Source organism: Enhydra lutris, unplaced genomic scaffold, assembly GCF_002288905.1.
Source record: "Enhydra lutris kenyoni isolate GAN:26980312 unplaced genomic scaffold, ASM228890v2 scaffoldscaffold93, whole genome shotgun sequence".
NCBI lineage: Eukaryota > Metazoa > Chordata > Mammalia > Carnivora > Mustelidae > Enhydra > Enhydra lutris.
In genome coordinates, this window is record NW_019154177.1 from 1,501,061 (window position 1) to 1,527,112 (window position 26,052).

The 26,052-nt window shown below is 44.2% G+C and overlaps 1 protein-coding gene and 1 pseudogene across 2 annotated transcripts in view; one reads left to right on the forward strand and one right to left on the reverse strand.

Moving 5' to 3' along the window:
* LOC111138601 overlaps positions 1–26,052 on the forward strand; it is an 896,555-nt gene that overhangs the window by 220,183 nt on the left and 650,320 nt on the right. The gene's annotated exons all lie outside the window — the stretch shown is intronic.
* LOC111162575 overlaps positions 10,052–26,052 on the reverse strand; it is an 83,681-nt pseudogene continuing 67,680 nt past the window's right edge. The window contains exon 9 of the transcript XR_002641580.1: positions 10,052–12,808. The product of XR_002641580.1 is annotated as a zinc finger protein 850-like (transcript). The remainder of the gene's footprint in view (positions 12,809–26,052) is intronic.

A 26,052-nucleotide genomic window follows, 5' to 3' on the forward strand; every position in this document is an offset into this window, starting at 1 on the left:
GTAAAAATAATTTGAGAGCTAAGAGAGTATCATGTCCTTTTAGAGAGGATTTCCTGGTACCTGAGGCCACTGGCACTGTGGAATCACTCCGTATAAATTAAGATTCAGAGCAGAGCAGCAGCCCTGTGTGTGGTTATAATTTAAGTGCAGTATCCGGGATCCCGCACACAAGAATGAGCACATTTACCAGCACTAACCCCCACCTTGGCAGTCTCCAGAATCCATTTTTTTTTCCTCTGTGAACTTATCAAAATTACAACTCACCCTCTTAGGTACCCCTTCCAGAATCAAAAGACGACCAAAGAAGAGATAATCTCCTTCAATATACATTTTCTTCTTGCCCATAATTTTACTCTTGAATTAGTTCTTTGGTGTTTGCCCAGCATTCTCACTTCTCAGTGGGAGAATAGGTCTATATTACTTTGTTGCCATTATTGGAAGCAGAATTCTGGATGCATGTTTCTGCAGGGTGAATAGTTATTAGGTGATTTCTGTTCCAACTCCTATTTTAACATTCTAACTTAAGAGGACATTTACATATAACTGATTTGATTAAATGTTCTTCAAAAAGATGAGAATATACCGCAGGTACTGTTTCCTAAGAAACCATGGACTTGGAGGTTAGAACTGATCTGTCATAACTCAGAGGCTGGTAGTTTATCTCATGCTGTAGGTTTAAGTCAGACAACTTCAGCATGTCATTCAGCAATTTAAGTCTACATCTTTCCTAAAATGTGGGTACTGCTTTAAGTCCTTGGTCTTTAGGAGTATCTGGGTGGAGGGAGAGGGGAACTGCCTATCATAAAAGGTTTTCATCTGGGGCTCAGCCAGGTGTGGCTGAAGGATGCTCTAGGCTGAGAGGCATACTGTGCCAAGAATGTTCCTCTTCTTTTCTCAAACATCAAGATTTCTGGGAGGTACTAATATATACCCCAAGTTTAACTTGTTCAAAAATTAATTGGTAATTAATTACTCACCACTAAGGCCACTCCATTATTCCAGTTATTCAACGCCATTTCTCATTCTTGCCTTTTCCTTTTCCCTTGATTTTATTCGTTTTCTCATTGAAGGCCATTGGCGTGGCCTTCAATGTGTAACCAGGACCCATCACTTCTCATCACCTCTGCTTATCACCTTTGTCCAAGTCACTGTAAGTTTCTGCCTAGATTACCTCGATAGCTCCTAACTGTTCCAATTTCCACTCTTGTCCCTGTATACTCTTCACAAGGCAGCTAGAAGAATCCTTTCAAAGCCTAAGACAGATCGTGCCGCATCTTTGCTCAAAATCCTGCAATAAGCTTTCCATTTCACTCAGGGTAAAAACCACGGTCTCTAAATTGGCCTACAAGCTCATTGCTAGGGCCCTCTCTCTTTATCTCTGCCCTTGTCTCCTCCTGCTCTTTCTCATTGGCTGAGCTGTTCCTCCAATGTCAGCACCTTTGCATCTGCTACACTCCCTTTCTGGGATGTTCTTAGAAAAGGTTTTATTTCCCCTTTACCCATAGCATGGTCTAGTATGTAGCTCTTATGATCATACTGCATTTTAAGCAGCAGAATCAAGTTTTGCACCACCAGATCCTGATAAGTCAAGTCTTATTTTTGAAGTTGAAGTTTCATTTTACTCCTATTTTGAGCTCTGCTCACCCTAAGCTGCCATCAGATAAGAAGGTGCCTACCTGGTTTGGAAGTCTGCAGCTCTTGAAAACCCATGTGGAAAAGGTGACATCACAATCAGGTTAAGATGCCAGATAGGGGGGCGCCTCGGTGGCTCAGGCATTAAGCATCTGCCTTTGGCTCAGATCATGATCCCAGGGTCCTGAGATCGAGTCCCACATTAGGCTCCCTGCTCTGTGGGAAGCCTGCTTCTCCCTCTCCCACTTACCCTCCTTGTGTTCCCTCTCTCGCTGTGTCTCTCTGTCAAATAAGTAAAATCTTAAATAAATAAATAAAAAGATGCCAGATAGGTCCCTTAGTTCATAAGGAACAGGAACCATTACATGCTACTGAGATTTACACTGTGCATAACCTGTGGCCTAGCACTTTCGCTCCTATGTTCCCCAGAAAAACACTCCCAAAGGTGTTCAGAGCAAAAGTTGGTTAAAACCCTAAAGAGCTTTCATTAAAAGAATGAACAAATGACTAAGTAAGCACTAAGCAGTTAAAGGATTGTACTAGCACTAAGCAGTTAAAGGATTGGACCTGCATATATTAATTAATGGATTCATAATTAAGTGATTTCAAAAAGCAGAATGGCATAAAATGAGATAGAACACACCAGTTTTTAAAGTAAGTGTGCCTGCAGGAGATTGGGATGGGGGTAGAGATAAAAGTAAAATGTATAAAAACAAAAGTAAGGCCACACACAGACCAATGATTATGATGCACCATGAACTGAGTTCATAACAAATCCACAATGAGTACCCAAGATTACTTGTGGACCAGGCCTGAGAAGGGGCACATCCTGTGACAAACTATTAGAGCTCCCTCTTCAGGCTGACTTGATAACAAGCTACACACAGAAGCCTTAAAGCAGTCCTCCAGTGAGAATCCGTTCCAAGCCTTCTATCACTCACTATTCCACATATCAGACACATAAAAGCAAATAAGGTAAATATGGTCGTTTAGCAAATCACAAGTTCACATGGCCCACCGACAATTCTATTTTTCTCTTCCCAAAGGGACAGAAAATTCTGTGAAATGATTTACCTAACCACAGGTATTTGCAGCATTTCCCAGTGTTAGGGTCCGTGATCAAAGGAACGAGACTGACACAAAGCGAAAATCAAACAAAGCTTTATTTCGCGCCAAGCATCAAAAACCAAACTGACTGGTAGGGGCCATCTCTTATGAAGAGACGACGACGATGACCCCGACAAGGTCACTCCCAAGAAGGCTGCTCCGGAGGAGGCTGCTCTGGACGAGGCCGCTCTGCAGAAGAGGCCACTCCCTGGTCGGAGCCTCTCCCAAGAAGAGGCCACTCTGGACGAGGCCGCTCCCAGAATGAGGCCACTGCTGATGAGGTCGCTCCCCGGACAGAAGCTGCTCCGGCGAGGCTGCTCCCCGGTCAGGGCCGCTCCCAAGAAGAGGCCACTCTGGATGAGGCCGCTCCCCGGACGAGGCCGCTCCCAACGACAAAGAGGTGACAACGACAGCGACGATGACAAGGAGGACAACAACCCCAATGACACAGACTCTGCTCCCCATGATGCTGCTCTGACAAGGCTGCTCCCCAGAGGAGGCCACCGCTCCAGATGTGGCCACTCGCCAACGAGGCCGCTCCCTGGAAGGACGCCGCTCTGGTGAGGCCCCTCGCGGCGGGGCCACGGTTCCGGGTGGCGAGGCCGCTCCCGGCCAGGCCCAGGCTCGGGGCGGCAAGGCCCCTCGCGGCGGGGCCACGGTTCCGGGTGGCGAGGCCGCTCCCGGCCAGGCCCAGGCTCGGGGCGGCAAAGCCCCTCGTGGCGGGGCTGCGGCTCAGGGCGACAAGGCAGCTCGCGGCTGGGGGGCGGCAAGGCTGTTCACAGCGGGGCTGCGGCTCGGTGGTGGCGAGGCTGCTGGCAGCTAGGCCACTGGTGGCTCTGACGGCTCTCCTATTCCTCCCACGGCTCTCCTACTCCTCAGCCCTGCAAACTAACCTTTATAGGGGTGGTTGAGCCCCGCCCACACACAGGTGGCCAATGGGATTTAAACTCACCTCAGTAAATATATGTGCGCCCCACTGATTGTGGGTGTTTTCACCTGGCCTGACCCGCCCTTGTATCTAGGCTTTGCAAGTAAGTTCCTCTGGGAGGGGCAGGGTCAATCTAAGTTCACTGCATAGGGTCAATCTAAGTTCACTACATAAACACAAAATGACTTCCTCTGGCCAACCAGGCCCTTACACCCAGATCTATGAACACTATAAAAATAAAAGGGAGTAAGTATGGTAGAAATGGTATACTTGTTGCATCAGAGGAATCAATGTCAAAATCACTCGTAGAAAAACTATTTTAATTAGCATCATGAATTCCAAACTAAAAAATGTAATATATGATTCAATCACCAAAGACTGTGAATAGTTATAAAGACTTCTCCCCATTCTCTACCTTTACTACAGAAAATGAAAGCTAACTGTGCCAAAAAGAGTTAAATACCCATGGAGATCTGCCATAGATATGTATCAGTTCAACTCTGCCCATGCAGTGACCTAACAAAGTCTCTAATAACACTTGTCTTCAATTCCATAAAAAAATGCTAAAGTGACTGATGCAATTGGGTCAATTCTCTTTTTTTTTTTAGTGATCTCTACACCCAGTGTGGGACTTGAACTCACAACCCTGAGATCAAGAGTCAAACGCTCTTCCAACTGAGCCAGCCAGGTGCCCCAGTTGGGTTTTTTCTTAATGGTGATGTTTTATGTTTAAAAAAATCCTGGGCCTTTACCACATTATTTCACAACTGACATTTATATTTGTTTTGTATTCTCTGATGTCTGGTAAGAGACAAGTTCATTGAAAGGTTTTCCCACACTCGTCCCACACATAAGGCTCCTCTCTAACGCAGACCAGTGTTTGGTAAGATCCGAACTATGAAGGCTTTTCCGTATCACTTACACTCACAGAACTTTTCTCTGTATGGCATCTTTGATACACTTTAAGAATTGAGCTAATGCTGAAAGTGTCCCCAGAGCAGTCGTACATCAGGGTTTTGCTCCGGTGTGGATTTACCAATACAGAAGACTGATTTTAGTGAAGGCCTTCCCACATTTTTATATTTATGGGTTTTGTGGTAACAAGCACTCTTTCTAAATGAAGACCTCCCTACTTGCTCCTGTCCAAAGTGAACTTATATTTAATGAGACTTGAGCTCACAAGGAACGGTTACAAACTGAAGGTATTCCCAACAGTTCTCTGGTATCTGACAAGACCAGTCTGGTACCTGAGGTCTTCGCCACACTTCTTTACTCCGCTGGGACTCTTCTTCGGGATGGCTTCTCTGTTGTGTAGTGAAATGGGACTTGGCTTTACACTGAAGGTCCTTCCAGACTGTGATGACTTGTAGGGTCTCCTCAGATCTGGACATGCTGGTGCTTGCATGCAGACTGCTGGTGTTCCAGGGTTTGTATTATTAGGGACAGACACTTGAGATCACTCATTTTACTAAACAGCTGCTTCTTTTATTAGTTTATTACAAGTTGAAACTGTGCGCAAGGTGAAGGGAGAATTTCCCACTTCCAGAGCAGGGACAGAAGTGAACTTCAGGGCAAGTTCTCCCAAGTGCCTTAGGTCTCATTCTCAGAGAGATACTCTGCTTGGCTTGAAGCAATATAACCTGTGATTCTTCAAAGAGGCTCCTCCCTCACTTGGTGATGAACTTCTGCAAAACTCTGCTTTGAAATGGAACCTTGTTTACGGCCAGGGGCCAGGAGTCACCGTCTGAAAGAACAGGTTGATCATGAAATTAGCATCTTTTTCCCTAGAGGCAGAAAGAAGTCAAACATAACAAATGAGAGTAGCCTACAGAGAGAAATCACCTAAAACATGACTTTTTATATGTAGAAGTTCTAAGTAAGGATATATACTTGCTTTTTCATTAATTTCTGCTCTTTAGTATTTTCTTCTTTTTCCTTTGGGTTATTTTCCTGTGTGTGTTTTATTTTTTAAAGTAATCTGTACACCCAAGATGGGGCTCCAAGATCAAGGGTCACATGCTCCTCTGAGCCATCAGGAGCTCCTTTTCCCGTGTTTTGTTTGTTTGTTTGTTTTTGGCTTCCAACAAAAGATAGTTATTCTCTCACAGTTCTGGAGGCTAGAAGTCCCTTTTTCCATGTTTTAAAAGTTCTCAAAAATGGATGTTTAGAGCATTTTCTTCAGCTTTTCTTCTTTTCTGTAGCATCTGTATTTTTTAAAAAAAGATTTTATTTATTTACTTGACAGAGAGAGACACAGCGAGAGAGTGAAGACAAGCAGGGGGAGTGGGAGAGGGAGAAGCAGGCCTCCCGCTAAGCAGGGAGCCAGATGTGGGGCTCGATTCCAGGACCCTGGGATTATTATCTGAGCCGAAGGCTGACACCCAACGACTGAGCCACCCAGGTGCCCCAGCATCTGTATTTTTTTTTTTTTTTAAGATTTACTTACTTGAGAGAGAGACAGTGAGAGAGAGTGTGAGAGGGGAGAAGATCAGAGGGAGAAGCAGACTCCCCGTGGAGCTGGGAGCCTGATGCGGGACTTGATCCTGGGACTCCAGGATCGTGACCTGAGCCAAAGTCCGTTGCTTAACCAACTGAGCCACCCAGGCGCCCAACCTGCATCTGTATTTTTAAATGAAATAATTAACCTAAGGAACTTGAAAAAGTACCTGGCACAGACTAGGTCTCAATAAATGGAAGCTACTACTATGAGTACATCACTTTACTTTACTCCTGTAAAGCAGGAGAAGTAGAAACGGAGGAAGGTACTGGGAAGGAGACATATTTATTCAAGATCTCCTGTGAACATAACATGTAAAACAGATTAAAGGGGCCATCACATCTATGAAGCATTTTACTCTCTTTCTGGAGAGATTATAAAAATCTCAAAGCTGCAAGGAATCTTAGAGAATATTTGGCCTGTCTCCTTTATTTTTAAGGATGCAGACACTGAGGCCCAGCTAGGTGGTATGAGTCTCGTCTAATAGAGTTACTTAGAGGTTAAAAACAGGTTGAAACCAAGGGCTCCTGGATCTCATGGGGCTCTTGGATCTCGCCTTTAAAGATTTTACCAGTGTACTACACTGGCTCTTAGAGGCCACTGTGGTACATAAACACCTTTATATTAAAACTCATATTACAGTTAGCTGTTAAGAGAACAGATTGTCAGGTTAGACTTCTGGTTTCAATTCCTGGTTTGATCATTTCCTAGCTGAATGACCAAGTTTTTTAATGTCTCTGTTCCTCATTTTCTTCAGCTGTAAAATGGGAGTATAGTAGTATGTATCTCATATCATTGTTTTTTGTTGAGGAAAAAATATACATAAGGCACTCAGAAAAAGCCCTGACACAGACAGCATTCCATAAACATTGGCCATCATGGTAGATATACTATCTCCAGGTAAATTACATTATTTTTTTCTTAGTTACTCATTGCCATCTTTGTAATGAGTTTGCCCCCACCATATAGTTAAGAAGGCTGGTCATCTGACCCGCTTTGGCTAATGAACTCTAAGTGGAAACCACACACCCTCCTCCTGAGTATATGCTGTAGAAGCCGTCGTGTGGCCCTACCATTGCTTTTCTTTTCCTCCTCAAGCCTGGATCCTGAAGTGGAGAGAATGTATCACAGAGCTGCCACTGACCCACAGCCGACACATAACATAAACAAGAGTATGTTTCGTGCTGTAAGTAACCGAGATTCGGGGCAGTAGCAGAGCAGGGCAGGGGAGGGAGGCGGTGTTGGTTACATAATACAAATCTAGTTGGTCATAAGTAGCCCAAGCCAACTTGTACAATCTCACAGCCCTTCACTGCGCCAGCTGCCAGGTGTGGCCGTGGTCCGTTAACACAGGCAAACAGGAACGTAACAGCTAAGCCTTTCATCGCTTATGCACTGCTGTCAGCAGGACGTTCGACAAGAGAAAGTGCCAGTGACTGCAGTGTTCCCGTCTACTCACCAACAGTGCTAGGCGAGGGTTAGGTGGATCAGCATGCATGTGGGACTGTGTGATTGCCAAGAGAGCACTAAACAAAAGGGTCCAGTCATTTTATGGACCTGGTGGCCAAGAGGAAGAAGATGGGGAAAGGCTGGGAGTGGAAAAGTACTGAATACTGAGTTAGAGCTGGGAAAGTGTCTTCAAGTTCCTTCTACCCCAAGAAGAGAGTCTTGGCAGAGCTGCTTGAGCAAGGCACCAGGACGGGCCTCCAGATGGAGCTGCCTGGGCTAGCAGGACAGAGATGCCCAAGAGCACCACTGCCCCGGCAGTCCTGAATCCTTGCGTGCAACTCAGACTGCATGCACGAGCTGTGCCTCCGAGTCTAGTGTGGGATGGCAGCTTACCCCTACAAGGGGCAAAGCATTTCTAATAGCCTATAATCAGGTCTAAAAAATCACACACAGAAATGGAGCCAGACTCCTCAGGTAAGATGATTGGTTCCACCGAATACCTAAGCATAATGTAAAGGTACAGTAATTAGGAAAAAGTGGTACTCATGCAAGGAAAGGCAAATAAACAAATGGAATATAACAGAGAACCAGAAACAGATCTATGCGTATACAGACTATTGATAGATGACAAATGAGCACTGTACAACAGTGGGGAAAAGACAGTCTTTCCTATAAGTGATGCAAGATAAACTGGATATTCACGTGGGAAAAGAATGAAATTTAAGTACCTCATTCATACATAAAATCAATTTCAGCTGAATCACTATACTGTATACCTGGAACAAATATAACACTGTATGTTAAATACAATGTGATTAAAATTTTTAAAAATCAATTTTAAATGGATTATAGATATAAATGGAAAGGCAAAACTGTATGACCTTTTTTTTAAAATTTTATTTATTTATTTGACAGAGAGAGAGAGAGAGAGAGAGAACACAAGCAGGCAGAGAGGCCGGCAGAGAGAGAGGGGGAAGCAGACTCCCTGTTGAGCAGAGAGCCTGATGTGGGCCTCGGACCCAAGACCCTGAGATCATGACCTGAGCCAAAGGCAGAGGTTTAACCCCTGAGCCACCCTGGCGCCCTGTATGACTTTTTAAAAAAGATTTTATTTATTTGAGGGGAAGAGAGTGAGAGAGAGAGAGCATGAGTTGGAGGGAGGGGCAGAGGAAGAAGCAGACTCCCCACTGACCAAGGAGCCTGATGCAGGACTCCATCCCAGGACCCTGAGATCATGACCTGAGCTGAAGGCAGGCCCTTATTTGGCTGAGCCACCCAGGTGCCCCCAAACTGTAAGACTTTTAAAGAGCAGGGGTGCTGGGTGGCTCAGTGGGTTAAGCCTCTGCCTTCGGCTCGGGTCATGATCTCGGGGTCCTGGGATCGGGCCCCACATCGGGCCCTCTGCTCGGCGGGGAGCCTTCCTCCTCTCTCTGCCTGTCTTTCTGCCTACTTGTGATCTCTCTCTGTCAAATAAATAAAATAAAATCGTAAGAAAAAAAAGAGTAAATATAGATTAACCTCATGAACTCAAGGCAGAGAAAGAATTCTTCAAAAGACATACCAAACAAAAAGACACTAAGAAAAAGATAGGTAAATGGGACTATACTTAATTTAAGAAACTAATGCTCATCAAAAGGCATGATTATTAAGAAAACTGAAAGGCAAGCCATAGAGTTGGACAGGGTATTTGCATTTTCTGTGAAAGGGACTCATATTAACAATATGTAAATAATTCCTACAACATGTGCAGGAATCTATACATGAACTTTCCATAAAGAACCCCAAACAACCAACAGGCACACAGTGAGCTTGCCTGATCTGTGTCCAAGAGATGGGACCTCATCTCGTAAGACTTTCAGGGGCATAAACAACACAAACAAGTGGCCTGCGTCAGAGTGCGGCCCAGGTAGAGCAGGACACGCAGGAGTGCGAGAGGCCCAATGAGGGCTCTCTCCCAACAATGGCAGAGTTACAAGGTAAAATGCACTTCTCACTGCATTTCAACACAAGCCCAGAGAGGCTGTTTCACACTTTCAAGCATACATATCAAGGAATCTTATGGTCTGGCCCCCAGCTGTCTCCAGTGTGATCTGTCACTATTTCCCTATGGTATTCTATAACCAGGGAAAACCTCCCTCATTTCCTCCAGACACATACTTTTTCTTTTTTTTAAAGATTATATTTATTTATTTGAGAGAGAGAGAGAGCACATGAGTGGGGGAGGAGCAGAGGGAGAGGGAGAAGCAGACTCCCTGTTGATCAGGGAGACCGACTCGGGGGTTTCCAGGGCCCCAGGATCATGACCTGAGCTGAAGGCAGATGCTCAACCAACTGAGCCACCCAGGCCCCCCCCAGACACATACCTTTTAGCATGTGATTCCCAGTATACCTTCCTTCGTCCCTTTTCCTCTTCCTAGAGTTTTCCTCTTCCTCCAACATTTCTTCCTTCTCTGAGACCTTACCAGCCCTTCCACAAGTGGCTGTTACATCTTCAGTGCCAAGCCCTTTGTACAAACCTAGTGGCTTTATCACTGCAATTGCTGTTTTCATCTGCTCTCTTCTCCCTGTCCCCCAGTCAGACTTTAAGGCCTAGGAGAGTAGGGAGCTTTTTTCATTTATCTTTGTATTCCTAGTGCCTGGCAGAAGGCCCAGCCCACAAGAGATGATCATTAATACCTTAATTTGAGCTCATAAGAAGTAACCATGTTACATGAATCCTGATCTCCTAACACTATGCTCGTCAGTAAAACATTTTTTTTTTCCCCTCCAGAATGTCTGCCCCTTCAAAGTCTTCAGAATACTCACCACTTAGTGCTTGGGATTCAGCTGTGCTGGTTTGGGGTGGGATGTGGCATCTCTTCAGTGCTGATCCCAGAAGAGTCTGCCTGCAAAGCTCCATCCTAGGGACAAACCAAGACAGCTGAGGCCAAAGAGGTAAACACTAAAAACACGGATAACAATACAGAAATAGGGTGGCAGGGAACTCTCTCTAGGGCGCAGCAAGGAGCAACCAGTCTCCTTCAACTGTCAAAAGGCAGCAAGAAGAAGGGCAGAGGAATTCACACTCTCAATCCAGCATAGCAAAGACAACTTCCTAGGGTTTTGCCGAGGCCCTCAATTTCTGCCTCTAAGTATGTACCTTACTCCCTCTTGCGTGCCCCATGCCCCAGGAGAGGTCCTGTCTCAATTTGAGCACCATAAGCATGACCTTCTCTGTGTTCAGCCCCTGTGTCCATGCCTACAGCTACCTGAGCAGAGGGGTAAGCACTACCTCAGAATCGGAGACTCCGTGACATGCTTTTCCATATGCATCTCAGACTTCAGTGCTTGGCAGCACAAGCTGGTACAAAGCTTCATGGAACCCAGCGTATCTATGGGCTGAGTGGCCGGAAGGGCCGACGAGAAATTCTGGAAACTGCGCATTCCTGTACAGCACAGTCATCCCACTCTGAGGAGTGAACAGCATTTCACCTTCTCAGAGAATGTTTCCTTCTGCCTGTCTACACTGTGGACCAAAGCAATCTGCAAGTTCTATTAATTTGGTGTTCATCTTCAACCTCACGTGATTTAGCTTCAAGGATCAAAAGAATTTCAGGCCTGTTACCCAGGAGTTAGAAATCACTTCCTACCACTTCTCGAGTCCACCACACTCCGTGTTGTTAGCAGGCATCAAGCTTCAAGGAGTCACTCAAACAGATCCTTGAAAGTCACCCTACAACCAATGCCAACTCAGCTCAACAACAGTGCCTGAGTCTGTCCATCCTCACACCTCCTGAATCTGCAGATGCCATACCGCACTCTGAGGAACACCAAATATAAGGGTTTGGAGCACCTGATGCGTCTAGAGGCTTTTTGTTTTTGTTTTGTTTGTTTTGGTTCAGGAAGCTCAGTCAAGTTTAGGGGGCTTATCGGATCAGTAAGTCGAAAGGCCTGGGACTTCGCTGGTGAAGAAAGAATGACCCTGAAGAATTATTGACTGGATTCCTACCTAAAAAGAGGCAGTCTATCTTCTGCCGAGGAAGTTACTAACACACCTATCTAATTACTCCTGAGAGAACAGAGGTACCTCCAAGGCAAAGGAAGGAAAATCAATTGGTTAGTATTTCCAGATACAACGAAAATATGTGGTTCCTGTCCCACCAATCAACACAACTTCCAATTTCAAAACTTAATCGGTTTTACCCATGATACTAGTAGCAACAATAACAAAGGCTTGTACATGAGAAAAACAAAGACAGTGGTTGAATTACTGACGTCTGCTCTTACTAAGCCAAAGTAAACTACATTATGGTATATGTTTAAATGGCTTTACCTTATGAGTTGTAAAGTGGCAATCTCAGAAGCAGATGTGATTTTAGAACTTTAGTTACCATTCTGGAGTTATTTCCACTGACTTCTCACTTCTTCAATATTCTGAGGGACCAAGTATCAATTAAATTTTTACCATACCCTCCTTTTGGTGTTAAATTCTGATTTAAAAAAAAAGGCCTTTGGAATATCTTCACCATATAAATCACTGTGGACACTTTCCTTTGGCATGTATTTTCTGGTGTTTAGTAAGATTAGAACTCCCACGGAAGGCTTTCCCACACTCCTCACACTCATACGGCTTCTCTCCAGTGTGGATTCTCTGGTGATGGATGAGGGTGGAGATCTGGCTGAAGGCTTTCCTGCATTCTCCACACTCATAGGGCTTTTCTCCAGAGTGAATCCTCTGATGATTGATAAGGGCGGAGTTCACGTAGAAGGCCTTCCCACACTCCTTACACTCATACGGCTTCTCTCCTGTGTGGATTCTCTGATGTTTGATGAGGGCTGAGCTCACGCTGAAGGCTTTCCCACACTCGACACACTCATAGGGCTTTTCACCAGAGTGTATTCTCTGATGCTTGATAAGGTCTGAGCTCATACTAAAGGCTTTGCCACACTCATTACACTCATAGGGTTTCTCCCCATTGTGGATTCTCTGGTGGATGATCAGGTGTGCCCTCACACTGAAGCCTTTCCTGCACTCATTACAAGTATAGGGCTTCTCGCCGGTGTGGGTTCTTTCATGCACTGTGAGGGTTGAGCGCACACTGAAGGCTTTTCCACAGTGATCACACTCATAGGGTTTCTCTCCAGTGTGGATTCTCCGATGTCGAACAAGGCCTGAGCTCTGAGCAAACTTCTTTCCACATTCACTACATGTGTGCCGTCTTCCTTCTGTGGGCCTGTCCTCATGCTTTTGTACCTGGTTTGTACACTGGGAAGTTTTTTCATACTCGGGAATCTGTAATGTATCCCTATTATATATGCTGGCGATCTGCTGGTGTGGGTCCATCCTTACAAAAATCTTCCCTTCAGAATTGCCACCTTATTCATACCACTGGCCTTGATTCCTGAAATAATAACAAACAGACTTTCAAATCGTATTTATTCCCTGCTGCTAAAGCAATAAGACAGGATACAGACTTACTTAGAACTCTCAAACATGTTTGATTAACCCAGGACACACCACTTGTATGACAGTCAGATCAGATGTTTTATTTAGTCTGTACGTCGTAACATATCACAAAACTAACAGAATGAACATCTGACTCAAACGTCTATTTAAATTCTACCCTTTATAAAGGTACCTAAAGCACAGAATCCGGAATATAAGTGAATATAAAAATAATACATAGTTCCTACTTACAGAGACTTTCTATCATATTTAGCTAAATTGGGACACAGGACAGGAATTGAAGAGATTTGTGAACAGTAGAGCAGATGAAGAAGTATTCAAATAGAGAAGGCAAAAGAGGCGGAAATTCAACTGATAGTAAGTTTGGGAAAGTGACAGTAACATCATTGACAGCTGTGTTTTTACCATTCACAAAGTCCACGTGATTCGGGCTATAAGAGAAACACGGGGTAAAAGCAGCTCTGCCTCTTGCTACGCTACTGCTGTAGCTGCTGCTGCTGGGACAGCACCTGGCACGGGGGACGCTCCGTCTCCCATGGAATTGTGACAGAACAGACCCCTCATCTCTCCACAGAATGGGGCTCCTTCAGCCCTTTCCATCTTGACAGCTCAGACCAAGGTGCGGAAGCCTGGTGGATTGTCACCATTCTCTTATCCCCTGGGAACAAACCCAATTCTGTCTCCAAACTTGGTAGAAGTTTTGCTGCATACTCAAATTACACATATTATATCCTCTCTGCTCCTTTCCATTTTACAAATTGTTTTACGTCTCAAGAGTAATAAGTGGACAGCATATGCTCTTGATATGATGAGAATGGCACTTCATCTTTGGGGTCTTCCTCTCCCAAACCTGTAACATCAGTAAAATAGTGAGAAACACCAGTCAAATCCCAAATGAGTGGCATTCTACAAAAAAAGTGCACTCCTCAAAACTGTCAAGATCCTCAAAGACAAGTCAAGTCTGAGAAACTGTCACACCCAAGAAGAGCCTGAGGAGATGTGAGATGAGACGATTAAAAATAATATAGATCCTACATGGGATCCTGGAACAGAAAAAGGACAGTAGCTAAAAAATGACTAACATGTGAATAAAGTATGGATTTTAATAATAATCAACAATGGTTCAATATTTCCCCTATTATTAATGTAAAGCATTAATAATAGGGGAAACTGAGTGTGGTGTATATAGGAACTCTCTGTACTATCTTCACAATCTTTCTGTAACTCTAAAATGTCTAGAGTGTCCAGAAACTATTCTGAAAATTTTATTTAAAAATCTGTCTATGCCAGGAGCCTGGCTGGCTCAGTCACAAGAGCATGAGACTTGATCTTGGGGTCATGTTGAGTGTAGAGATTACTTAAAATAAATAAATAATCTTGGGGCGCCTGGGTGGCTCAGTGGGTTAAAGCCTCTGCCTTCAGCTCGGGTCATGATCCCAGGGTCCTGGGATCGAGCCCCATATCCGGCTCTCTGCTCGGCGGGGAGCCTGCTTCCCCCTCTCTCTCTGCCTGCTTCTCTGCCTACTTGTGATCCCTCTTTTTGTCAAATAAATAAAATCTTTAAAAAAAAATAAATAAAATAAATAAATAAATAAATAATCTTAAGGGGCACCTGAGTGGCTAAGTGGGTTAAGTATCTGCCTTTGGCTCAGGTCATGATCCCAGGGTCCCAGGATTGAGTCATGCATCAGGTCCATACCCAGCGGGGAGTCTGCTTCTCCCTCTGCCCCCTGCTTATGCTCTCTCTATCTCTCTCAAATAAGTAAAATCTTTAAAAAAATAAAACTAAACTTCAAAAAATTTGACTATGCATAAGGAATAACACGGAGGACATTAGGAGAAGGAAAGGATAAGTGAACTGGGGGAAATCAGAGTGGAGATGAACCATGAGAGACTGTGGACTCTGAGAAACAAACTGAAGGTTTTGGAGGGGAGGGGAGTGGGGGTTAGGTGAGCCTGGTGGTGGGTATTAAGGAGGGCACGTATTACATAGAGCACTGGGTGTGGTGCATAAACAATGAAACTTAGAACAATGAAAAAAATTAAATTAAATTAAAAAAATATTTGTCTATGGGGCACCTGGGTGGCTCAGTCGCTAGCATCTGCCTTTGGCTCATGTCATGATCCCAGGGTCCTGGGATTCAGCCCCACATCAGGCTCCCTGCTCTACGGGGAGCCTGCTTCTCCCCTGCCTGCAGCTCCTCCTGTTTGTGCTTGCTGTCTCCCTCCCTCTCTCTCTGTGTCAAATAAATAAATAAAATCTTAAAAAAAAATTGTCTATGCAACACAAAGAAATGGAAAGATATTCCCTGCCCACGGATTAGAATAACAAATATTGTTAAAGTGTCTAGACTACAGGGGCGCCTGGGTAGCTCAGTCGGTTAAGCATCTGCCTCTGGCTCAGGTCATGATACCAGAGGCCTGGAACTGAGCCCCACATTGGGCTCCCCGCTTGGAGGGCAGCCTGCTTCTCCCTCTCCCTGTGCCATTACCTACCCGTCCTGCCACCCCCACCCCCCAGCTTGTGCTCTCTGGCTCTTTCTGTCAAATAAATAAAATCTTTTAAAAAAAAAAGTCTATATTGCCCAAAGCAATCTACACATTTTTTTTTTTTAAAGTATCTATTTATTTGACAGAGAGAGCTCACAAGTAGGCAGAGAGGCAGGCGGGGGGTGGGGTGGGGGGAAGCAGGCTCCCTGCTGAGCAGAGAGCCCGATGTGGGCCTTGATCCCAGGACCCTGGGATCATGACCTGAGCCGAAGACAGAGGTGTAACCCACTGAGCCACCTGGGCGGCCCCAATCTACACATTTAATGTAATCCCTATCAAAAAACCAACAGCATTTCCACAGAAACAGAACAAACTATTCTTAAGTTTGTATGGGACCACAAAAGACCCCCAACACTAAAAGCAATCTTGAAAAGCAAAGCAAAGCTGGAGGCGTCACAATTCCAGGCTTCAAGTTATATCACAGAGCTGTAGTCATCAAGAAAATAGACACACAGTCAATGAAACAGAACAGAAAACCCAGAAATGGACCCATACCTATGCGGACAACTAATCTTTGACACAGCAGGAAAGAATATCCAGTGGGAAAAAGATAATCTCTTCAACAAATGATGTTGGGAAAATTGGAGAGCCACATGCAAAAGAATGAAACTGGACCACTTCCTTACACTGCACACAAAAATAAATTCAAAATGGACGAAAGCCCTAAATGTGAGATAGGAAACTGTCAAAAGCCTAGAGGAGAACACAGGCAGTAACTTCTTTGACATTGGCAGTAACTACTTCTTACTAGATATGTTTCCTGAGGCAAGGGAAACAAAAGCAAAAATAAACTATTGGGACTACATCAAAGCAAAAAGCTTCTGCACAGCAAAGGAAGCAATCTACAAAGCTAAAAGGCAAGCCATGGAATGGGAGAATATATTTGCAAATGCCATGTCAGATAAACAGCTAGTAACCACAATCTCTAGAGAATTTACACAACAGCAACAAAATAATCCAATTAAAAAAATGGACAGAAGACACGAACAGACATTTGTCCAAAGATATACATGTGGCCTTGGGGTGCTTGGGTGGCTCAGTGGGTTAAGCCTCTGCCTTTGACTCAGGTCATGATCTCAGGGTCCTGGGGTTAAGCCCTGCATCGGGCCCCCTGCTCAGTGGGAAGTCTCCTTCTCCTTCTCCCTTTGCCTCCCCCACTCCCCAGTTCCTGCTCTCTCCCTTGAATACATGAAATCTTAAAAAAAAATTAGAACTGGAAAAAAAAAAAGATACATATGTGGCCAACAGACACATGAAAAGATGCTCAAGGGCTCTGGGGTGGTGCAGTCTGTTAAGGGTCTGACTCTTGGTTTTGGTTCAGGTCCTGATCTCAGTGTCATAATATTGAACCCTGGTTTGGGCTCCTGGCTCAGTGTGGATTTTGCTTTAGATTCTCTCTCCCGCTGCCCCTCCTCCTTGTGCTCTCGTTCTAAAATAAACAAATAAATCTTAAAAAAGAAAAAAAAAAAGATGCTGAACATCACTCATCATCAGGGAAATGCAAATCAAAACCACAATGAGATACCACCTCACACCAGTCAGAACGGCTAAAATTAACAAGTCAGGAAACAACAAAGGTTAATGAGGATACAGAGAAAGGGGAACCCTCCTACACTGCTGGTGGTGCAGCCACTCTGGAAAACAGTATGGAGGTTCCTCATCAAGTTGAAAATAGAGCTCCCCTATGACCCAGAAATCGCACTGCTAGGTATTTACCTGGAGAATACAAAAACACTGAGTCAAAGAGATACATGCACCCCGATGTTTACTGCAGCACCATCTCCAACAGCCAGAGTATGGAGCCCAAATGGCCACTGACTGACGAATGGGTAAAGAAGAAATGGTGTGTATATATACACAATGGAATATTACTCAGCCAGAAGATGAACAAAATCTCGCCAATTGCAGGGGCGCCTGGGTGGCTCAGTGGGTTAAAGCCTCTGCCTTCAGCTCAGGTCATGATCCCAGGGTCCTGGGACCGAGCCCCGAGTCGGGCTCTCTGCTCCGCAGGCAGCCTGCTTCCTCCCCTCTCTCTCTCCGCCTGCCTCTCTGCCTACTTGTGATCTCTCTCTCTCTCTCAAATAAATAAAGTCTTTAAAAAAAAAATCGCCAATTGCAACTTCATGGATGGAACTAGAGAAGTGGAGAGAAAGACAAATACCATATGATTTCACTCATATGTGGAAGTTAAGAAATATAAAACAAAGGGAAGATAAGAGAGAGACAAATTGAGAAACAGACTCTTTATTACAGAGAACACAATGATGGTTACCAGAGGAGGGGGTGGGGAGATGGGTTAAACAGGTGATGGGGATTAAAGAGTGCATTTGTCATGATGAGCACCTGAAGATGTACAGAATCGTGGACTCAATCTTATACACCTGAAACTATTATAATACTGTATGTTAATTAGCTGGAATTAAAAAAAATAAAAATTTAAAAAATGAGTGTGTTTTTGAATAGGCTAATATACCCATTGGAAAGTCAAAATGCTCTAAAAAGACAATTAGAAAGTCTTGTTTCCACCACGATCCTCCTCAGTTTACCACCCAAGCAGTAAGCATTTTTATTAGTTTGTTGTGACTTTGAATGTTTCTTTATATAAACATGTATTTTTTTAAAAGATTTTATTTATTTATTTGACAGAGAGAGACACAGCGAGAGAGGGAACACAAGCAGGGGAAGTGGGAGAGGGAGAAGCAGGCTCCCCACTGAGCAGGGAGCCCATTTTGGGGCTCGATCCCCGGACCCTGGGATCATGACCTGAGCTGAAGGCAGACGCTCAACAACTGAGCCATCCAGGTGCCCCCAAATGTGTATTTTTTAAAGCATCTGGCTGCCTTGCTCCTGTTGTGCGGTGGGGTATGGAGGTTTCCACACAAATCTGACACAGGTTTGTTGTCACGTGGACACTATCCTTTGTGGCTTAGGAGCTAAACCATCTCTCACTGACACTGTTGTATCATGTTCCTCTAAGTAACAGCTCCCTGGTACACACCTCTTATCTCCTTTAATCCTGCAAAGATGACGTTACAGTCCTTCTCTCAAATATAAGAAAACTTAGAAGCAGACAGATTTTTCGAGGTTGGACAACTAATCAAACAGCAGAGATGAAATCTGAACCTATTATCTATTGCAGTCCCAAATCCTTCCAATCAGCACTCAGAAACTACTTCTTAATTTATAAACACTATTCCGATAAAAATACCAACTTTTTTAGAAGTAGATTTTAACATTCACATAGATAAGTAAACAAGCAAGACTCTCTGGAAAAACTGTGAAAAAGGAGGGCAATGGGGGCACCTGGGTGGCTAAGTGGGTTAAAGCCTCTGCCTTCGCCTCATGTCATGATCCCAGAGTCCTGGGATTGAGCCCCACATCAGGATCTTTGCTCTGTGGGGAGCCTGCTTCCTCCTCTCTCTCTGCCTGCCTCTCTGCCGACTTGTGATCTCTGTCTGTCAAGTAAATAAATAAAATCTTAAAAACAAAAAAAAAAGGGCAATGAAGGAACATTTGTTCTAAATTATCTTAAACAGATTATAAAGCCTCAGTGGGAGAGTGTCATACTGGCGAGTGAGACAAATGGCACAGAATAGAAAGTCCAGAAATAGATGGAATCAGAGGCAGAAATTTAGCACTGAACAAAGGTACTAAATGAGTAAGAAAAACATGAGTAGAGTCCTCAATAAATGCATGGCAAGAACAATGTAATCAACTGGAAAAATGTTAAACTGGATTCCTTCCTTGGTCTATACACAGGTAAATAATCCAAATAAATTGAAGTTGTGTTACAAATGTAAACTATAAAAAGTACCATAGGAAAATGGGGCATCTGGTATATATCTCTTCCATACAGAGAACCAAAATTCCTGCAAGGTAAAAGAAACAAAACCACCTTAAGCAGACTCAAAGAAAAATAAGTAAAAAATGGGAAACATATACACAACTTATGGCTCAGACAACAGGCAGCAAACATGGAATTCTTGAACAATAACATACTGTGGAAATGACAGCTGTGAGCTGGGTGCCCTACTTCTCGCTCCACCCTCACTTTGAATCAGACTCTGCTGAGAATTCATAACAACACACTTATCCTGATCTTGTTAAATAAGTTAAAAAAAAAAATCTCCCCAGGTCCCTCACTTCCAGAGCCTTCAGAAGACCACAGAATGTCAGTTTTAACACTTACAACCCTCCTGTGGGGTAAAGGGTCCCTATGGTTGATATTTCAATGCTGTATTCTTGGGTAGGAGCTTGAGAGACAGTGATTCTTCCTTTGCTCCTCGAGCTGGTATTTCTTGCAACATTACTTCTTAAATGTGTGCAAGACCTGGGACCTGGAAAAAAATTAAACACATGAAATTTGAATGAATCATTGTATAAACAAATGAATCAAGAGAGCAGGCTCATCCCAGGGAGTTACGGAGAAAAATAATGACAACCAATATCTAGATACTACTTCTGTCCCTATAATCTTGATAACAATTCTAGGCAGGTGCTTTTATCATCCTCATTTACATTTGAGCAAATGGAGGCACAGAGAGATTAAGTGATTTGGCCACAATCACGGGTTTAGACCTACATGCTCAAAAATAGAAGAAAAATAAAAAAGACATGCCTCAGAGACTAAGAGTTTTATGAGAACTTAATGAATACCTCTCCCTTCCCCTGCTGCTGTCTGGGTTCATCCAACACAGCCACTTTCTCAACCACCCTTTGCCCTTCTGCTGGTTCCTCTCCCAGACCGGCCTGGCACGCCTCAGTCCTGACGACGGTCAGAAACTGGCTTCAGCCACTGTCAACCGAGCTGCTGGAACCAGCTCAGAGACAAGAGTTTTCTGGTAACAGAATTCTTGAAACCAGCAAAAACAACTCTACTTCTGCCACATAGTTTTGGAGTCTGCAATTTGGTAATATTCCTCTTTTTTTTTTTTTTTTTAAGATTTTATTTATTTGACAGAACAGAAGAGCACAAGTGGGGCGGGGCGCGGGAGCAGCAGAGGGAGAGGGAGAAGCAGGCTCCCCACTGGGCAGGGAGCTCCTTGTGGGCTCGATCCCAGGACGCTGGGATCATGACCTGGGCCAAAGGCAGAGGCTTAACCATCTGAGCCACTCAGGTGCCCCTGGTAAGATTCCTCTTAAGGGCCTCTTTTTTCGTTACTCTTCTTCTGTAAAAGAAACACTATTTTACTCACAGAAAAAGCAAAGACTGCCATAGCTGCTACACTAACTACCGAGAGGATGGGAGAAAAGAACGCAAATAGGAGGCTAATTTGCTAAGAAAGGCTGTCATATCGCCTGCTGGGGTAGCCCACATGGCCTGTGCCACGGACTCTCCCCCGCCGTCATCGCAGAGCACTCCCGGGCCCGGAGAGAACAGCAGCACCGGTGGCTGCGAGGCGGTTCTGCGCGGGAGTGGATGCAAAAGTGGCTGCTTTCGGGGACGGGCGATTATCTCCCGCCAAGCCAAAGTAGAGGTGTGCTCTGCTTTCAAGAGAAACGTCCTGGCAGAAGAAGTGGCAAGCGAAGCCGCTCTTAAATACTCCTTTCGAGTCGTCCGCCGTGTCCCCCTTTCCTTTGGAAAGGCGAGCTGAGGGTCTACGAAGAGGGAACGGTGTTGGGACTCAATAAACCTCGGGAGGTCATAGGGAAGTCCAGGCTTACCCCAAGAGGGAGCAGCCCCGAAACGCGAGAAAACCCCTCTGGCCAGGCCGCACCTGGGCGTCGCCTTGCGACCGGAGAGACCGACATCCTGGCCCCCGCGGACTCCGCCCGGGAAAGGTAGGCTACACCTGCAGGTGCCGCCGAGCAACGTCCGCCATTTCGCCGCACGCGGACCGGAAGTCCCGGCACTTCCGGGGCGGCCCCCGAAAACTCCGGCGGGCCCTCTAGCAACCCGGAGCGCCCTCTAGCGACCCGGAGCGCCTGTGCCTCACTTCTCGCGAAGGTGCTTTCTGCTTCTGATTTTGAAGGTATAGCACGGACGACTCTTGAATTTTGGAACATCTCCAGGTGGGCCCTACAGGATCCCTAAAACCGACACGCGGGACTGTAGGAGCTCGGAAAACCAGAGCTGCAGATTCTTTGTGGTTTTAAATTAGGGACCAGGTCCAGGAGAGCAGGGCTTTTAAAACTTGACTGTGATAATACAGCAAACGCCCTCAAACTATTTCCGTAAGAATTTAACTCAAGACACCAGTCAGTATACTTGTATACTTGTAAACTTGTAAAAGGAGTTCCTAAAATGAAACATTACAGTTGTAGGTACTAAGTATGAATCCATTCTATGGCAGAGTACAAATTAAGAACATACTGCAAGGGTCAGACTTGAGGGTATAACCAGCTGGAAAGGAAATGGGCAAAGTAGCAGGTCTCTTTCTACCTGTACCACCAACTTTAACAGTTGACCCAATGCAAGCCACATGGCCCCTCTGGACCACCACTTACAGAATCGGTTAGAAAATGGTCTCAAACATCACTTCCCAGACTAGCATTCTATGGACTATGAATAATTAAACACCAGAGAAATGCAGTCATTTTTTCGGTGTGTTTACACACTGAAACCAATTGTCTAACTTAAGCTGATCCTTTTCAAATCTGTTTAGGTGCCAAAGGGCTGCAAAAGATTAATGTTCTTTAAAAAACCTTTTTAGGGGTGTCTGGGTGGCTCAGTGGGTTAAAGCCTCTGCCTTCAGCTCAGGTCATGAACCCAGGGTCCTGGGATCGAGCCCCACATCGGGCTCTCTTCTAGGCAGGGAGCCTGCTTCCCCCTCTCTCCCTGCCTACTTGTGATCTCTGTCAAAAAATAAATAAAGGGACGCCTGGGTGGCTCAGTTGGTTAAGCAGCTGCCTTCGGCTCAGGTCATGATCCCAGCGTCCTGGGATCGAGTCCCACATCGGGCTCCTTGCTCATCAGGGAGCCTGCTTCTCCCTCTGCCTCTGTCTGCCATTCTGTCTGCCTGTGCTCGCTCTCTCTCCCTCTCTCTCTCTCTGACAAATAAATAAATAAAATCTTAAAAAAAAAAATTTTCCTTCTAAAAAAAATAAATAAATAAAAAATTTTTAAAAACCCACCTTTTTAACTATAGGAAATCACATTTTCTCCTTTGTATCTGCCTTCCTATGTAAGATTGTCTGTTAAAAACTTTATACAAGGGGTGCCTGGGTGGCTCAGTGGGTTAAAGCCTCTGCCTTCAGCTCAGGTCATGATCTCAGGGTCCTGGGATCGAGCCCCGCATCGGGCTCTCTGCTCAGCAGGGAGCCTGCTTCCTCCTCTCTCTCTGCCTACTTGTGATCTCTGTCTGTCAAATAAATAAAATCTTAAAAAAAAAACTTTAGGCAAGTGGGTATGTGTTTTACTTGGCAAACTCTTTAACATTCTGGCTTGCAGCTTCCTTGGAGTGGTTAATCCTGTTTAGAGGGATTGCCAAAGGGACCGTGTGAAGGTTATGTGTTGTCCCCAAAGCTAAATCGGTTATAAGTTAGAGGCCCCCTGCTGAAGTTTTATCTTTGATTCTACATAATGAACCAAGATAGGGAAGGCTAGCACTAGATTTGTAGTCCTAGAACACCTGTTTGGTAGAATGATGGATGCAGATCTGATGCTGAAAGCAACCTTGGAACATCATCCTCAACCATTTTATGATTTACCATCACCCCAACATGTATAATGCTGTGAACTCCCATCATTTAAAGCTTTTTCTTTTCTAATCTTACATACTATAAAATATCTACACAAGACTCTTTTAAAGCTTGCCATAGTTATTTTTTCTAACTGCAGTGCTGGTATTCATCTCTCTTCTTTCTCCTATATATCTTAAATATATCTAGACCAGGGCTTCTCATGGCACTATTAAACATACAGAGCTAGATCATTTCTTTTGTTGTGGGGGCTGTTTGGGCATGCAGGATGTTAAGCAGCATCCCTAGCCTCTATCTGCTGGACGCCAGTAGCATCACAACTGTCCACTGATGGTAAAACCAAAAATATCTCCAGACATTGCCAATTTCCTCCAGTTGAGAACAACTGGATATAACCTCAGATATAAAAGCCTATTCTCAAGCACTTTTGCAATGATAGCTTTAACACAGAAATCTCTAGTTTCTTATTATTTTCTCCCTCAATGAACAAATAGGTTTGGCTAAACAAATGGAGAGCTTCATATTTCAGTTTTTGTATATGTTCTCCTAAAGTTGAGATTTTTTTTAAAAGGTTTTATTTATTGGAGAGAGCCGGGGGGGGGGGGTGTGCAAAAAGGAGAGGGAAAGGGAGACCCAGACTTCCCACTGAGCGAAGAGCACTGATGATGCTGCAATGGATGTGGAGCTTGATCCCATGGACGTGGAGATCGTGATCTGGGCCAAAGTCAGATATTTAACCAACTGAGCCACCCAGGTGCCCCTGAAGTTGGATTTTTTAGTCTTAGTCTGAGGAATAGGCAGTTATAGATGTACATACAAAGTGGTAAGAGAGACATATAACCTTGAAAACAGCTTAAAAATTTTGTAGAGAACGCCATAAATAATCCACACAATGATTTGACAAGCATTTATTAAACACCTACTGTGTGCTCAGCACTGTACTAGGCACTGGGGGGTGCAGAGATACAAATGTAAAAGTCATCATTCCTGCCCTCAAGGAGCTTACAATTTAATTTTGGAAATAAATACAAATGTGAACTACAATACAGAGTGCTAGAAAATAATTACAAAGCAACATATTAGTAGTGCATGGACGACAGTACAAACTCAAAGGATAAGTGCTAAGGCAGCACAGAACAAGGGAGGTCTCAGTGTGAGAAGTCAGGGAGCGCTCACTCAGAAGATACAAAGAAGCTAGGCTTGAAGGGAGTGATGAACAAGAGCTGGGGCCAAAAACAATCTCAACAAAAGATACTGCATGAGAAAGGCACAGAGGCAAGGGCTTGTAAGACAACAGTGTGAACATGATGAGTCGAGCTGAATATGCCAGAAAATGAGGCAGAGGCAGATTAAGCATGAAGGGCAAAATAATGGTAGAACTTGGAACACTAGTGCTCTGATAGGAATTATCTGCCAAGTGTTCTGGACTAAAAATGGATTCTAAGGAGAATCACCTTAGAAGCATGGGGAGGGAGATCTTGAAAGCAATGAAATCTTGAAATTTCTTGAAATTTCTCGAAATCTTGGAAGGATGAAATTACAATCACCTGGGCATCAGAATATATGATCTGCAGAAGGCTACAAGGGGATGGGAGAAATGTGAAAGATCCAGCCTCACGGAGAAAACTAAGAACTGGAATGTAGAGTGTAGGGCAGAAAAAGACAAAGACAACACTAAGATGGCGATAAGAAATAGGAAAGACAGGGCACCTGGCTGGCTCAGTCAGTAGAGCACAGGACTCATGATATCGCCGTCATGAGTTTGAGCCCCACCCTGGGTATGGAGGCCACTTAAAAAGAACAAACATACATACATGAAGGGCAGTAAGTCTATTCAGGATAAAGAAGCTAAGCAATAATGCCTATTTAAAAGGAAAATGGGAGCTGGGGGATAAGCATGATGAGGTCTGTTTTCAAATACCAAGTTCTGTAGGTATCTGACCCACAGGGTGGGAAATATTAAGTTACTGAAATGAAATACAGAAGATTAAGTGTAAACAATCAAAATAGGTAAGTACAAGTGAATCAGAAAAAATACTGGATAAAATCAAGACATGAGGGTTATTTCCTGTGGAGAGGAGAAACAAGACCAATAAAGAAAAGCTAGAAATTGGGGAAAATGATCAAGAAGGACCCCCCAAGCCAAAGAAGAGAATTCCTGGGTTGCAGGGTCAACTCAGGAGTGTGAAATATAGATCGAGAAGGTCAAGAACTCAGAAAAGGCATTCAGATTTATCCACAGGACACTTAGGTGGAATACTGAGTACAAATGCCAGTAAGAAGTTTCAAGAGTATAGTAATGAGAAAATGGGGTTGAGCGATGGATGGTACATTTGAAAAACTGTGAGTGGTTGAAGAAAAAGAGAATGGCAGTTGGACATGGGCAGTGAAGTGGAAGGTTCTCTACACTTCATGCTGGAGGTAAATTTTACTGTCATCCCAAATGACCATATGCCTGGCCTGGCATGGCACATGGATATTTCATTTCCCTCCACAGTTCTAGTTCCCTGGGGTAGTTTAGGGAGACATATACTTGAATCTGTACATTACTGCTTAATCCTCTGAGTTACTTTTTTTTTTTTTTAGTTACTCTTTTAAATATGTTTTATGTGTACCATTTAACTTTCTAGTACTACAAACATCAAAAGTATCAACCAAAATAACATTTTTAAACCAATTTTCCAGTAATTGCAATGGATTTGTACTATACTATACTCTACGTTCCCTTCCCCAGTAGCTCTTATGGCCAGGGATACCGAATTTTCAGATGGCTGGCCAGGGTCAGGGTGTTCATTAGAGACA